Raw genomic sequence first — 13,875 nt, forward strand, 5'->3', positions numbered from 1 at the left:
GGGACGGGGGAGCCTGGGGGGCTGCTGTCTATGGGTTTGCACAGAGTCGGACACGACTGAAGCGACTTAGCATTAGCAGCATTAGGCATGATATGGATTGACTAAAATTTGGTATGACTAAACTAAGAGTCGGACACGACTGAGTGACTTCATTCATTCATTCATTCATTCATTCAAACTCACAAAGTTAGAAGATCTTAAGTACCTGCAGCTAAGTAGGGAAAGATAGGGAAAGGAGTAACAAACTGTTTTCTTTTTCTTCTCCCATCCTTTTAAATTTTTTTTCTAAATTAAGCCAAAAGCTTTTGCCGTGAACAATTAAAACAAGTACATCAGTTTATAAGAACTACCATTTTACTGTGTATCAACTACATTTTATGCTTTAGACAAACTTTCATTAATCTGCATAACAACTCTATAAGGTAGATATACATATACTTAATTTACAGTGAGGAAATGGGAATTTAGAGTAATAAAGCAAATAAATAGCAGCATTAGGAGTCTGATCCAAACTTATTTGGTTTTACAGCCTGTACTATTTTTGATGTTTCAGCTGCCTATGCTGCCTTGTCAGGACTGTGATTTCAATCAACCTCAAGTCTTGGAATCCTCAAGGTCATCATAAATGGTGAAAACAAGCAAGCTTAATGTGATAAGGCCATAAGAGAATTATTATTAGTAGATTACCAAATATTAGCATGGTTAAGAATAACCAGAATATTTTATTTATCCTTAATTTTTTTCGTTAGTCATTATACTTTCCATACTCAAAGTACTTCCTAAGAGTGAGAAATCATCTCACTTATGGTTTCTGATGACAGAGCAGCCTGTACTTTGATATTTTTTTTCTTTCATATTTTTCCCTCCCCAGGTGTGTAGCCCAGGGATGAGCATCTGTTGCCAGCCCTCACACTAGCCTGTGTCCTCCCACACAGCCTGGCATGAAAAAAAAAAAAAAACAAATTGAGTCAATTGCCTCAGATTTTTTCACTCAAATTTTGGAATTGGCAAGATTTAGAAATGTCAGAGATCAAATTACCAACATCTGTTGAATCATAGAAAAAGCAAGAGAATTCCAGAAAAACATCTACTTCTGCTTCACTGACTATGCTAAAGCCTTTGATTGTGTTCAGTTCAGTTCAGTCGCCCAGTCATGTCTGACTCTTTGCGACCCCATGAACCACAGCATGCCAGCCCTCCCTGTCCATCACCAACTCTCGGAGTCCACCCAAACCCATGTCCATTGAGTCGGTGATGCCATCCAACCATCTCATCCTCTCTCGTCCCCTTCTCCTCCTGCCCTCAATCTTTCCCAGCATCAGGGTCTTTTCCAATGAGTCAGCTCTTTGCATCAGGTGGCCAAAGTATTGGAGTTTGACCATGTGGATCACAACAAACTGAGGAAAATTCTTCAAGAGATGGGAATATCAGATCACCTTACCTGCCTCCTGAGAAATCTGTATGCATGTCAAGAAGCAATAATTAGAACCAGATATGGAACAACAGACTGGTTCCAAATTGGGAAAGCAGTACATCAAGGCTGTATATTGTCACCCTGCTTATTTAATTTATATGCAGAGTACATCATGAGAAATGCTGGACAGGATGAAGCACAAGCTGGAATCAAGATTGCTGGGAGAAATATCAATAACTTCAGATATGCAGATGACACCACCCTATGGCAGAAAGCAAAGAGGAACTAAGAGCCTCTTGATGAAAGTGAAAGAGGAGAGTGAAAAAGCTGGCTTACAACACAACGTTCAAAAAACTAAGATCATGATATCTGGTCCTATCACTTCATGGCAAATAGATAGGGAAACAATGGAAACAGTGACAGACTTTATTTTCTGGGGCTCCAAAATCACTGCAGATGGTGACTGTAGCCATGAAATTGAAAGACGCTTTCTCCTCGGGAGAAAAGCTATGACAAATCTAGATAGCATATTAAAAAGCAAAGACAGCTCTTTGCTGACAAAGGTCCATATAGTCAAAGCTATGGTTTTACCAGTAGTCATGTACGGATGTGAGAGTTGGACCATAAAGGAAGCCAAGCACTGAAGAGTTAATACTTTTGAACTCTGGTGTTGGAGAAGACTCTTGAGAATCCCTTGGACTGCAAGGAGATCAAACTAATCAATCCTAAAGGAAATCAGTCCAGAATATTCATTGGAAGGACTGATGCTGAAGCTCCAATACTTTGGCCACCTGATGGGACGAACTGACTCATTTAAAAAGACTCTGATGCTGGAAAAGATTAAAGCCTGGAGAAGAAGGGGACGACAGAGGATGAGATGATTGGATGGTATCACTGACTTGATGGACATGAGTTTGAGCAAGCTCCAGGAGATGGTGATAGACAGGGAAGTTTGGTGTGCTGCAGTCCAAGGGTTTGCAAAGAGTTGGACACGACTGAGCGACTAAACTGAACTGATAGAGAATGTGGGCTTTCCAGGTGGCACTGGTGGTAAAGAACCTGCCTGCCAATGCAAGAGACAAAGGAGATGTGGGTTCAATCCTGGATTTGGAAGATCCCCTAGAGTAGGAAATGGCAACCCACTCCAGTATTTCTGCCTGGAGAATCCCATGGACAGAGGAGTCTGGTGGGCTATAGTCCATATGGTTGCAGAGTTGGACATGACTGATAAGACTTTGCACACAGAGATTATCAAGTAACAGGTGATTCAGATGGTAAAGAATCTGCTCACAATGCAGGAGACTCGGGTTCAGTCCTTGTGTAGGGAAAATCTTTTGGAGAAGGGAATGGCAACCCACTCCAGTATTCTTGCCTGGAGAAATCCATGGGCAGAAGAGCCTGGTGAGCTATAGTCCATGGAATCACAAAGAGTCACACATAACTGAACGACTGAAAAAAATGAAAATGTCAGTAGAAGTAGAGCCATGGTAGAACATGGTGACCTGAGGCAGAAGCTGTGAGATAAAAAAGAAAATAACAGAGAAACAAGTATGTAACTCAGGCTCCCAATTTAAAAAGCAGATGACATGTGTGGATAAGGATAAGTTGAGGAGAGTTTATCTACCAAGGAACCAATAACAAATGTGTGGGCAGGGTGTGGGGAAGCCACAGTGACAGCAGAGGAACCCAGTCTTAGTAGCAAGGGAGCGGTTACCAACCCTAGACCTGAAGAGGCAAAGGGAAGAAGCAGGTGGAAGGAGAGAGTTGTTTAGAGTGAGTCATCTTGAGAGGAGCGGTGATTTGTAATTGAGAGATACAGTCTGCCTAAAGTGACCTTGCAGAGAGGGAGCCAGGAGAATAAATACACTGACCTCATTCAGTTGGTATAATCTGTACCGGCCAGATTTACTGGAAAAGAGAACACTGTGGAGAAGGTGAAGAGTGGATCCAGAGGAGGCAAACAGAAGATATTTTAGGTATGGAAGGATTAAAAACAAATAAAGCAATGAGTAGAAGGAAGAAAATAGAGTAGATATGTAGAGAGAAAAAAGTGCTATAAAAGAGAAAGAGAGAGAGCAGACTGCCCACAAGAAAGACTGAAAGGACATCTAATTCCTAGAGTTGCTTCACTCCCTGATGACTTTCCAGTTTTGAAATCCAGTTCCAATTTTAGTCTAAGTGTAGCTTTACAATAGCCTTTCTTTCTTTAAAAGTCTATGAGTAATTCCCAATTTCTTGCAACTCCACAGCTTAATACTGGATACAAGGAGACAAGTTTATTCACCTTAGAAATTCTACAAACAAAGATATTGGAGACAGGTAGGCCACCTGCTAAGAAAGAATTCTAACACTCTCCTTAGCTTCCTGTAAAGTGTCCAGATTTTAAAATAAAGGTGTCAGTGTTATAAAAACCACTTATCAAAACACTCAAATTACTAAACCTACCTAATTAGATGAACTCTCTTGAATTATAGAAAATATAGACTGCTCTTTGAAAGAATCACAGATCCTTCTACAGAAAATTAAAACAATAAATGTTTCTTTAATAGCCTCCCCTATCTTTATTGATTTATTGATATATTAATACTAACTTGCTCATATTTAAAGTGTACAGTTTGACTAGTTTTGATACATGTATTCATCAGAAATGTTAATATTTCCATCTACTCCCAGAATTTCTTTGTACCTCCTTGTAATCCTGTCCTCCCTCTACTCATATCCCCAAGCAACCACTAATTTACATTCTGTTACTAAAGATTACTTTGCATTTTCTACAATTAACACATAAATGGATCAAACCATATATATTCTTTTTTCCTGCTTGTTTTTCACTCTGCATAATTATTCTGAAATTCAACAATGTTGTGCAAATCAATGGGTTTTTCTTTTTCAGAAAACCGTTTTTCAGAAAGCTAGTTTTCCTTGTATGGCTATATGTCAATTTGCCCATTCATCTATTTTTTTTTTATTGAGATATACTTGACATACAATATTATATTAGTTCTAGGTGTACAACATAATGATTTGATATTTGTACATATTGTGAAATTGTTACCATACTAAGTTTAGTTAACATCCATTACCATACACAGTTACAGAATTTTTTTTCTTGTAATGAGGTCTTTAAGATTTACTCTGTTAGCAACTTTCAACTATATAATATAGTATTATTAACTATCGTCACAGTGCTGTATATTACAGCCCTATGACTTACTTTATAACTGGAAATTTGTAACTTTTGACTCCTTTCACCCATTTCTTCCCCATACCCACTACTTCTGGCATCCTCCAATTATTCTCTGTATAGATGAAGTTATATGGTATTTGTCTTTCTCTGCCAGACTTTCACTTCCCTCAAGGCCCAAGTTGTCTGACTTTCAAATCTCAAGGCCCATGTTGTTGAAAATGGCAAGATTTCACTTTTTTATGACTGAAAAATATATATGCTGTATTTTCTTTACCCATCCATCCACTGATGAACATTTAGGTTGTTTCCATATCTTAGGTATTGTAAATAATGTTGGAATGAACGTGGGGTTGCAAACATCTTTTCAAATTAATGCTTTTACTTTCCTAATATACAGAACTGGAATTGCTGGACTGTATGATCGTTCTACTTTTAACTGTTTGGGGAGACTCCATACTTTTTTCCATAGTGTTTTCACCAATTTATATTACTATAAATGCACAAGTTTTCTTCTTTCTCCATATCCTGGCCAACACTTGTTATTCTTTTTAATAAGTCATTCTAACAAGTATGAGATGATACTTCACTGTGGTTTTAATTTGAATTCTCATATGATTAGTGATGGGCATCTTTTAATGTGTCTGTTGACCATTTATATGTCTTCTTTGGGAAAAAAAAAGCCTGTTCAGACCTTCTACTGTTTTTTTAATTAGATTTTTTTTTTTTTTTACTACTGAGCTGTATGAGTTATTTATGTATTTTGGATATTAACCCCTTAGATAAATGATTTGCAAATATTTTCTCCCATTCAATATATTGCCTTTGCATTTTGTTGATAGCTTCCTTTGCTGTGCAGAAGTTTTTCACTTTGATAGAGTCAGCTTTTACTTTTACTTTTGTTACCTTTGCTTTTCATGTCAAATCTATAAAAACCATCATCTAGACTAATGTCAAGGGGCTTATCTCCTGTTTTCTTCTAGTATTTTTATGGTTTCGGATCTTATATTCAAGCCTCTAATCTATTTTGAATTAATTTTTGTGGTATAAGCTAGTGGCCTAGTTTTATTCTTTGTGTGTGGCTGTCCAGTTTTCCCAGCACCGTTTATTGAAGAGACAATCCCTTCCCTATTGTATATTCTTGGCTCCTCTGTCATAAATTAATTGATCACATGTGTGCTTATTTCTGGTTTATTTCTGGGCTCTCTATTCTTTGTGTCTATTTTAATGCTAATATATACTGACCTTTGTGTCTGTTTTAATGCTAATATCATACTGTTTTGATTACTACAGCTTTGTAAGATAGTTTAAACCAGTCAATCTGAAAGGAACTCAACCCTGAATATTCATTAAAAGGGCTGACGCTGAAGCTGAAGCTCCAATACTTCGGCCACCTGATGTGAAGAGCTGAATCACTGGACATGAAAAGAGCATGTTAGACATGACTGAGTGACTGAAGAATAACAACAACAATATAGTTTGAAATCAGGAAGCATGATGCCTCCAGCTTTGTTTTTCTTTCTCAAGATAGTTTTGGCTATTCAGGGTGTTTCATCCTTGTCCATTCATGCATGGTGAACAACTGACTTATTTTCAGTTTTGACTATTACACAACTGTCAATTTTCAGGTAGGATTAGGAATAATATTTTTCTGGAAGACCCAGGGATGAAGAAATTACAAGAAATTGCTTCAGTAAACAGAAATCCAAAGCACTGGACCTGAAGTCAGAAGATCTGGGACAGTTATTTACTGGGTGTGGGTCTTCAAACCAATAACTTTAAACTTGTTGATTTCCTCATTTGTAAAAGATTAATAATATCTGCCTTGTAGTGTTTTGTGAGGATTAAATAAAATAATTCATATATTTAAACTTTCTTTAAAATACTAACTTTGGTCACTATGAAAGTAGAGGGAAGAACATTGAAAAGTTAGAGCATACCTTCTTTACTTTTCTAGGACCCCTGTATTGAAGACCAAAAGGCACTATCAAATATGACTGAGCAAAACAATAAAATATGTTAGCCAATGTCTCTTTCTCTCCTTCCCTCTCCCTCCCTTTCTTTTCCTCTTCCCTTCTTCCTCCTCTTAGCTGTTTGTTATTGTTGAAAGAATCTCTTTATTTTTGAGGATAAGATTAATTTCTTTTCCTCTGGTTTCATATTACTTAACTGAGGTAATAATAAGTACTTACATAGTGTTTTATAGATGATAATGCATTTTCAGATACAGTACTTCATTCCGATCCTCAAAATTCATCAGGGAAGTAGGATGGCAGATAATATTATATCCTCACTAAGAGAGGAGGAAACTAAAGCTCAGAGAGGTTAAAAACTAACTGAAGTAAGAATCTAGCTCTACTTCAAATGCCAATTCAGTGTCTTTCTCCATGGCACACTGCCGACCAACATTCTTGACAGAATTCAGGTGGATACTTGAGTCTCTAGTTAATACTAATAAATAAAATCCTTGCAGGATAAAAAAAAACTTTATTTTTAGAAAGCTAACAGTGGCATTTTGATGCTTGCACAGCAAAATATGCTTTTACAGGATAACAAATGAGAACCGAAATTTTCAGGATATAGTATTAGGGCTGTAACTGTTACAGAATTTGAGATAGATATAACTATTATTCTCCTTCATCCTAAATACAATTCTGAGCAAAATAAGAATTTATACTATAAAGTACTCCATGACAGTTAAAAGTAATTTCTTTCTAGAGTATTGTTTCTGACTTAACCAGTATATAAACATTGCCTGAGGATCACTTCCCACTTTTTCTTTTTTCTTTTCATCTAATCTTACTTGGAATAGTTTTTTTACTTTTTGCAAAGATATAATCATTGATAGCACATAGTACATCTATTTTGCATCTTTGTGTAGAAATTTCAGGGTTTTCATTTTCTTTGGGGCTAGTCTTCCCCTAACTTTCTCTCATCCCCCCTTTTTTTTTCCGTAGATAAAAGAAGTTGTCGGGGAACCTTCTTAGACAACCACTTGTATTTCTGTTGCTTCATCTTAAATTAGATGTTATCTCATAGAGTCTAAATTGGTACTTTTTATGGTTATCACGTGACAAAGAGCTTAGCAAATGCACCCTGATATGGGATAAACTGGACTGTGTACTATTCATAATTAAAGCTGTTGATGTTCTTATTTTGAAAATTTAATTAGAACTATTTATTTATTAAGAGGGATTTGTGTGTGTGTGCTTAGTCCCTCAGTCATGTCCGACTAACTGAATTACAATAATTCTAACTCCTTCTCTAAGAAAAGTGAATTGTTGAGGAGATATAAAAATCATGGTAAATTTTAAAAATTCATTTTCTTATAAATAAGATTTCATATTTCATAAAGTCTGAGTTTTTTCAAAATATAGAAATTCTATAAACCTATTGTCTTTTTTATTAGTTTGATACTAAATGCTCCATTAGTTAAAGGATGCTAATAGTTTTCAACTCCATAGAATTATTGGCTACATTTTAAATGCACTAGATAAAGCACCTGTCTTGTTCTAGACACTGATAACAATCCCACAATACCTTAGTCTGGTGAAATTAAAGTTTTCAAACTAAAATTGAGAGATTAAGACCTAATTTAGAGTTATGAAGTCAACCACTAGAAGAAAGAAACAACAAAAAGGAAAAAATAAAGAAAAGTGAGAAGTAAAATAAAAATAAAGAAAAGTAAGAAGTAATTTAAGTGTTAAATTTTTTATTTTTTATAAATCAGCAATTAATATATACTATTGAAAGTTGATAAATCAAGAAATAGAAATACCTTTATTTTAAAATATTTTGTACTTTACACTACTGTTCAAAAATTTTAAGTCATGTGCATACATCACTTTTATAATTAAAAAATTAAAACACACCAAAGTACTATTTTTTTAATCTGACTTAACTAGAGCAAGTATTTTGTGTTCCAATTTCCCACCCCTAAATTAATTCAGGAGACAGGAAGGCAGCTTCCTAAGGGATGTGGCTGTACTTTAATTGCTACTCAGAATAAAGCCTTATCTAGGCTATGGAGTTGTGTTCATTACTCCTCATTGAGAGACTAAACCAGACTCTACCTACCTAGGGCATAATGATGGTAAGCCAGAGGGGAAAAAGAGGTGATTTGCTAGACAATAGTCAAGAAGTAGTCCCTTGGAAGAGAAATAATTAATGTGCTTGTGGAGAAATAGGACAAGCAAGAGTTGGATTCACAATCTGTATATAGTTAGTGTTACTAACTAAATGCTTTAGCTTAGAAAGTAAGTTTTGAAGAGGCTGGAACACTAGCAAATTAGTTTGTGCATAGTAAGCATTAGTAATTTTCTACTAGATTGAGAGAGAAATGTATAATGAAATATAATATACTACTACTGGGCCCATCCCCACGAATTCAAAGATTGAGAAGCCAACCTGGGTGGGGTGGGGGGGAAAGCATTGGAAGAGAGCCACACCATTCATTGGATTGGGAGGAGAACCCTCTATTATGTATGGTGTGCAGTTTCTAACGTGTGTTATTTATTTTATTTTTATGAAATTCTCTTCTGATACATTCTGACTGGTATCCTGGCTGTCCAGTAAATAGATTTCCCGAGCATTTAGATGGAAGCTCAAGCCTAGTGAGGTATGATACACCCAAAAAATGTATCATAGTTCCATGACTACCTGTGACCCATGAATCAGTACTGTAACATCTTGTTGGTGTATGTTATGACATGCATTTATAGAAGGTGTATTCTTGAAAATATGTCATTAAAATGTCAGTACAATTAATTGCCTGTAAAGGAAGCTTCAGTTCAGTTCAGTTCAGTTGATCAGTCGTGTCCAACTCTTTGCGACCCCATGAATCGCAGCACGCCAGGCCTCCCTGTCCGTCACCAACTCCTGCAGTTCACTCAGACTCACGTCCATTGAATCAGTGATGCCATCCAGCCATCTCATCCTCTGTCATCCCCTTCTCCTCCTGCCCCCAATCCCTCCCAGCATCAGAGTCTTTTCCAATGAGTCAACTCTTCGCATGAGGTGGCCAAAGTACTGGAGCTTCAGCTTCAGCATCATTCCTTCCAAAGAAATCCCAGGGCTGATCTCCTTCAGAATGGGCTGGTTGGATCTCCTTGCAGTCCAAGGGACTCTCAAGAGTCTTCTCCAACACCACAGTTCAAAAGCATCAGTTCTTCGGTACTCAGCTTTCTTCACAGTCCAACTCTCACATCCATACATGACCACTAGAAAAACAATAGCCTTGACTAGACGGACCTTAGTCGGCAAAGTAATGTCTCTGCTTTTGAATATGCTATCTAGGTTGGTCACAACTTCTCTTCCAAGGAGTAAGCATCTTTTAATTTCATGGCTGCAGTCTCCATCTGCAGTGATTTTGGAGCCCCAAAAAATAAAGTCTGACTTACTATGCTGAAAAATAGGTTAGTTGAGTTCGTCGTTATTAAATAACTCTTACATTTATGAACAAAGAGGTTGAGGTGAGGTAGGGATGCCCTAATGCTTAATTACCTCTGTTTGGGTTCCTCTGAGGATACCAAAGAAGATTCAAATGTAAGGAGTTTATTTAGGAGAGTAAGGCAATGGGGAAGTAAGATAGGAGAATGAAGACAGTCAATAAGAGGTGAATTATCAAGGCAGTTATTGAGATAATATTAGGTTGGTGCAAACGTAATTACAGTTTTGGATAATGAATTTTAAATCATAACTAGGCTCAAACACATCTTTAATAATCATAATAGGAACCATTACAAGCAACACATTTTTGCCAATGAGAAATGTTTGTTTATTCTTGTACTTCGGGATTCGCCAACTCTAGGAAAGCGTTTGCAGTATCCTGCTGGTTGTGGAAGTGTCTTCCCTGCAAAAAGTTGTCAAGATGCTTGAAGAAGTGGTAATCAGTTGATGAGAGGTCAGGTGAATATGGTGGATGACACAAAACTTCGTAGCCCAATTCATTCTCAACTTTTGAAGCACTGGTTGTGAGATGTACAGTCGGGCACTATCATGGAGAAGAACTGGGCCCTTTCTGTTGACCAGTGTTGGCTACAGGCATTGCAGTTTTCCATGAATCTCATAGATTTGCTAAACATTCTTCTCAGATGAAATGGTTTCACTGGGATTCAGAAAGCTGTAGTAGATCAGATGGGCAGCAGACCACCAAACAGTGACCCTGACCTTTTTTTGGGTGCAAGTTTGGCTTTGGGAAGTGCTTTGGGGCTTCTTCAAGGTCTAACCATTGAACTGGTCATCGCTGGTTGTTGTCTAAAATCCACTTTTCATCACACATCACAATCTGATTGAAAAATGGCTTGTTGTTGTGTAGAATAAGAGAAGATGACACTTCAAAATAACATTTCTTTTGATTTGTGGTCATCTCACAAGGCATCCCCTTATTGAGCTTTTTTCACCTTTTCAATCTGCTTCAAATGCCGAACAACAATAGAATGGTCAATGTTGAGTTCTTCGGCAACTTCTTGTGTAGCTGTAAGAGGATCAGCTTTGATGATGGCTCTCAGTTGGTTGTTGTCAACTTCCAATGGCCAGCCACTGTGCTCCTCACCTTCAAGGCTCCCATCTCCTTTGCAAAACTTCTTGAACCATCACTGCACTGTACATGTGTTATCAGTTCCTGGGCCAAATGCATTATTGATGTTGCAAGTTGTCTCCACTGCTTTATGACCCATTTTGAACTCAAATTTTAAAATTACTCAAAGTTTCCTTTGTGTCTAACATCATTTCTCTAGTCTAAAACAAATATAAAATTAACAGCAAGAAATGTCATTAGAAAAAAAACATAAAGCAAAAATGAGCATTAAAATGCTATATAACATAACCATGTTGAATTAGAAAGTATTTTAATATCAAACAGCAAATTTCAACAATGCAAAAACCGCAATTACATTTGCACCAACCTAGTATAATCAGGGCACCAGAAGAAAATAAGACTAAATTTCCTATCAGCTTTCAAATGGGGCTACAGCTTTAGTTTTTAAAAACTAATGTTTTATATCTTGTGTATCCAAGTTTGTAGAGTAAGATTCACACCCATTTAGTTCACCATCTAGAGTCAATACTGGTTGCTATCATTTAGCTTAGAAAGAAATTAGGTTTTGAAGAGGCTGGAAGCTTAGTATAGTATTTTGGACTGAATGAGCATTTAGTAATATTGAATTGAGAAAGGAATACATAATAACACATAATGATTCTAATACTAGGCCCATCCCCATGAATCCAAAGTCATTTGAATTGAGAAGCCATCCTGGAAAAAAAAGATAGGTGGGGAACTCCATTCCATAAGAATTATTCTAGACACTTTATGATTCTGGATAATATTTCAGAGTCATCTGGTTAAGGATATCAATCAAATTTATGGCAAAATATTTGACTATGTGTCCTTTCATTTTTACTTCAGCCATTTCTTCCAACTTTCTACATTATGAAATATAGCAAACATACACAAAATAGTGTAACTAACACCTACATGTTCACCGGCAGATTTCACTTTATTTGCTTCAGTTTTTTTCTTAAATCATCAAAAAGCTCTAGATAAGATAAAACCCAGCCTTTTCATCTCTTTCTCTTTTTTCTCATGATAGTGACCATCTTCAAGGTGGTATGTATTCTTTCCATGTTTGTTTTTATACTTCTGCCTTATGTGTGTCCATTAATAACATAGTGTTATGTGTTTTTAAACTTTAAACAATACTGGCATAATATTTCATCTTACCTTTTGAAATTTAATTTTTTTACACATCATATTTTAGAGATTTATTATGTTGTTATATTTATGTGGCGTAGACCTATATAGGATGAATAAATCATACTGATTGTATTCTTCTATATTAGATTTTTTCAAATCTTGCTATTATAAAAAATGCTGCAATACTCAGGCTCAGTTTTTTATAGGGTATCTGCACTGAAATGGCTTATCTTTTCATGTGGTTTATAATAACTTTTGCAATATGCAAGTTTTAACTTAAAAGTTAATCTAATTGGGTCTTTAATTAGGATTTATTTTGTGTATACTGTAAAGTAGGGATCTAATTCTATACTTTTCCATTTTGAAAAACATGAAAAAAATTTCCACTTTTTCATATTAAATTGAAATATTTCAGATGTTTATCTCTCAGATAAAAACTTCAAAAAACCCACAATGTCATTATCACACCTAACAAATCAAAAGTAATTTCTCAGTATTATTTAATCCCTCATCCATGTCCAAATTTCCCCAAATACCTTTTCACAGTTGATTTCATCAAAACAGGATTCAAAATCAACATGCATTTGGTTGACACATCTCTTAAGTCTTTAGTCAATTACAGTTTCTTCTCTTCCATTTTTTTTTAATACCACTTATTTATTTATTTATTTATGAAACAAGGTCTTTTGTAAAAATCCCCCATTTTGGATTTGGTTTATTGCATCCTTGTGGTACTATTTAATATAGTCATTTATCCTCCACATTTCCAATAAACTGATAATTTGATCTAGATGCTTGATTAGATTCCAGATCCGATCCTTTTGTCAGGAATACTTTGTAGGTGGTTCTTTGTACTTCCTATTTCCTTATATCAGGAGGAACACAATATCTGCTTACCTAATTGTTTATATTACCATACTTTATTTTTAGAAAAATTTTAGATTTACAGAAAAACTGAGCAAATAGTAGAGTTCCTGTATCTACCTTATCTCCATTCCCACAGCTTTCCCATTACTAACATTTTGTGCTAGTATGGTACATTTGTTACAATTAATAAACTAATATTGATACCTTATTATTAACTAAAGTTCATAGTATCCCACTGGTACCGACGCCCCTCCATGTCCCTGTTTCTTGTTTGTCAACAAAGGTTTTAGCCTCCTAGGCCTTCCCTGAGTTTCAAAGAGAAGACTCAAACAGTTACTAGAGAAAGGATGAAGGAAAAGCAGTTAAGAAAGATGGCTTCAGTAAGAAAACAGAGTCCTAGCTCTTCCTCAATAGATACACATAACAATCTATGCATATCTTTGAGTTGTTCTGCAGGAACTAAGACTTCCACGCAGGTGGAGGGTGATGACTGCATGCTGACCACAAGCACATAGACCCCACACTGGCTGGAAACAGAGGGATGATGATTAAGATTCCCAGAACATCACCCTGTTACCTCACACCAACCAGTCAGAAGAAAGTCCATGAACTGCAATCCTCACCTCAAATGTTGCTTTTTAAAACTCTTCTCTGAAAGCCATTTGGGAGTTTAGGTCTACTGCACATTAGCAGCTCCTTCTCCTTGCCTGGCACCCT

At 36.2% G+C, this 13,875-nt stretch overlaps 1 pseudogene; it reads right to left on the reverse strand.

Moving 5' to 3' along the window:
• Positions 10,375-12,875, reverse strand: LOC108634129 (annotated as a pseudogene).

Source organism: Capra hircus, chromosome 28, assembly GCF_001704415.2.
Source record: "Capra hircus breed San Clemente chromosome 28, ASM170441v1, whole genome shotgun sequence".
Lineage (NCBI taxonomy): Eukaryota > Metazoa > Chordata > Mammalia > Artiodactyla > Bovidae > Capra > Capra hircus.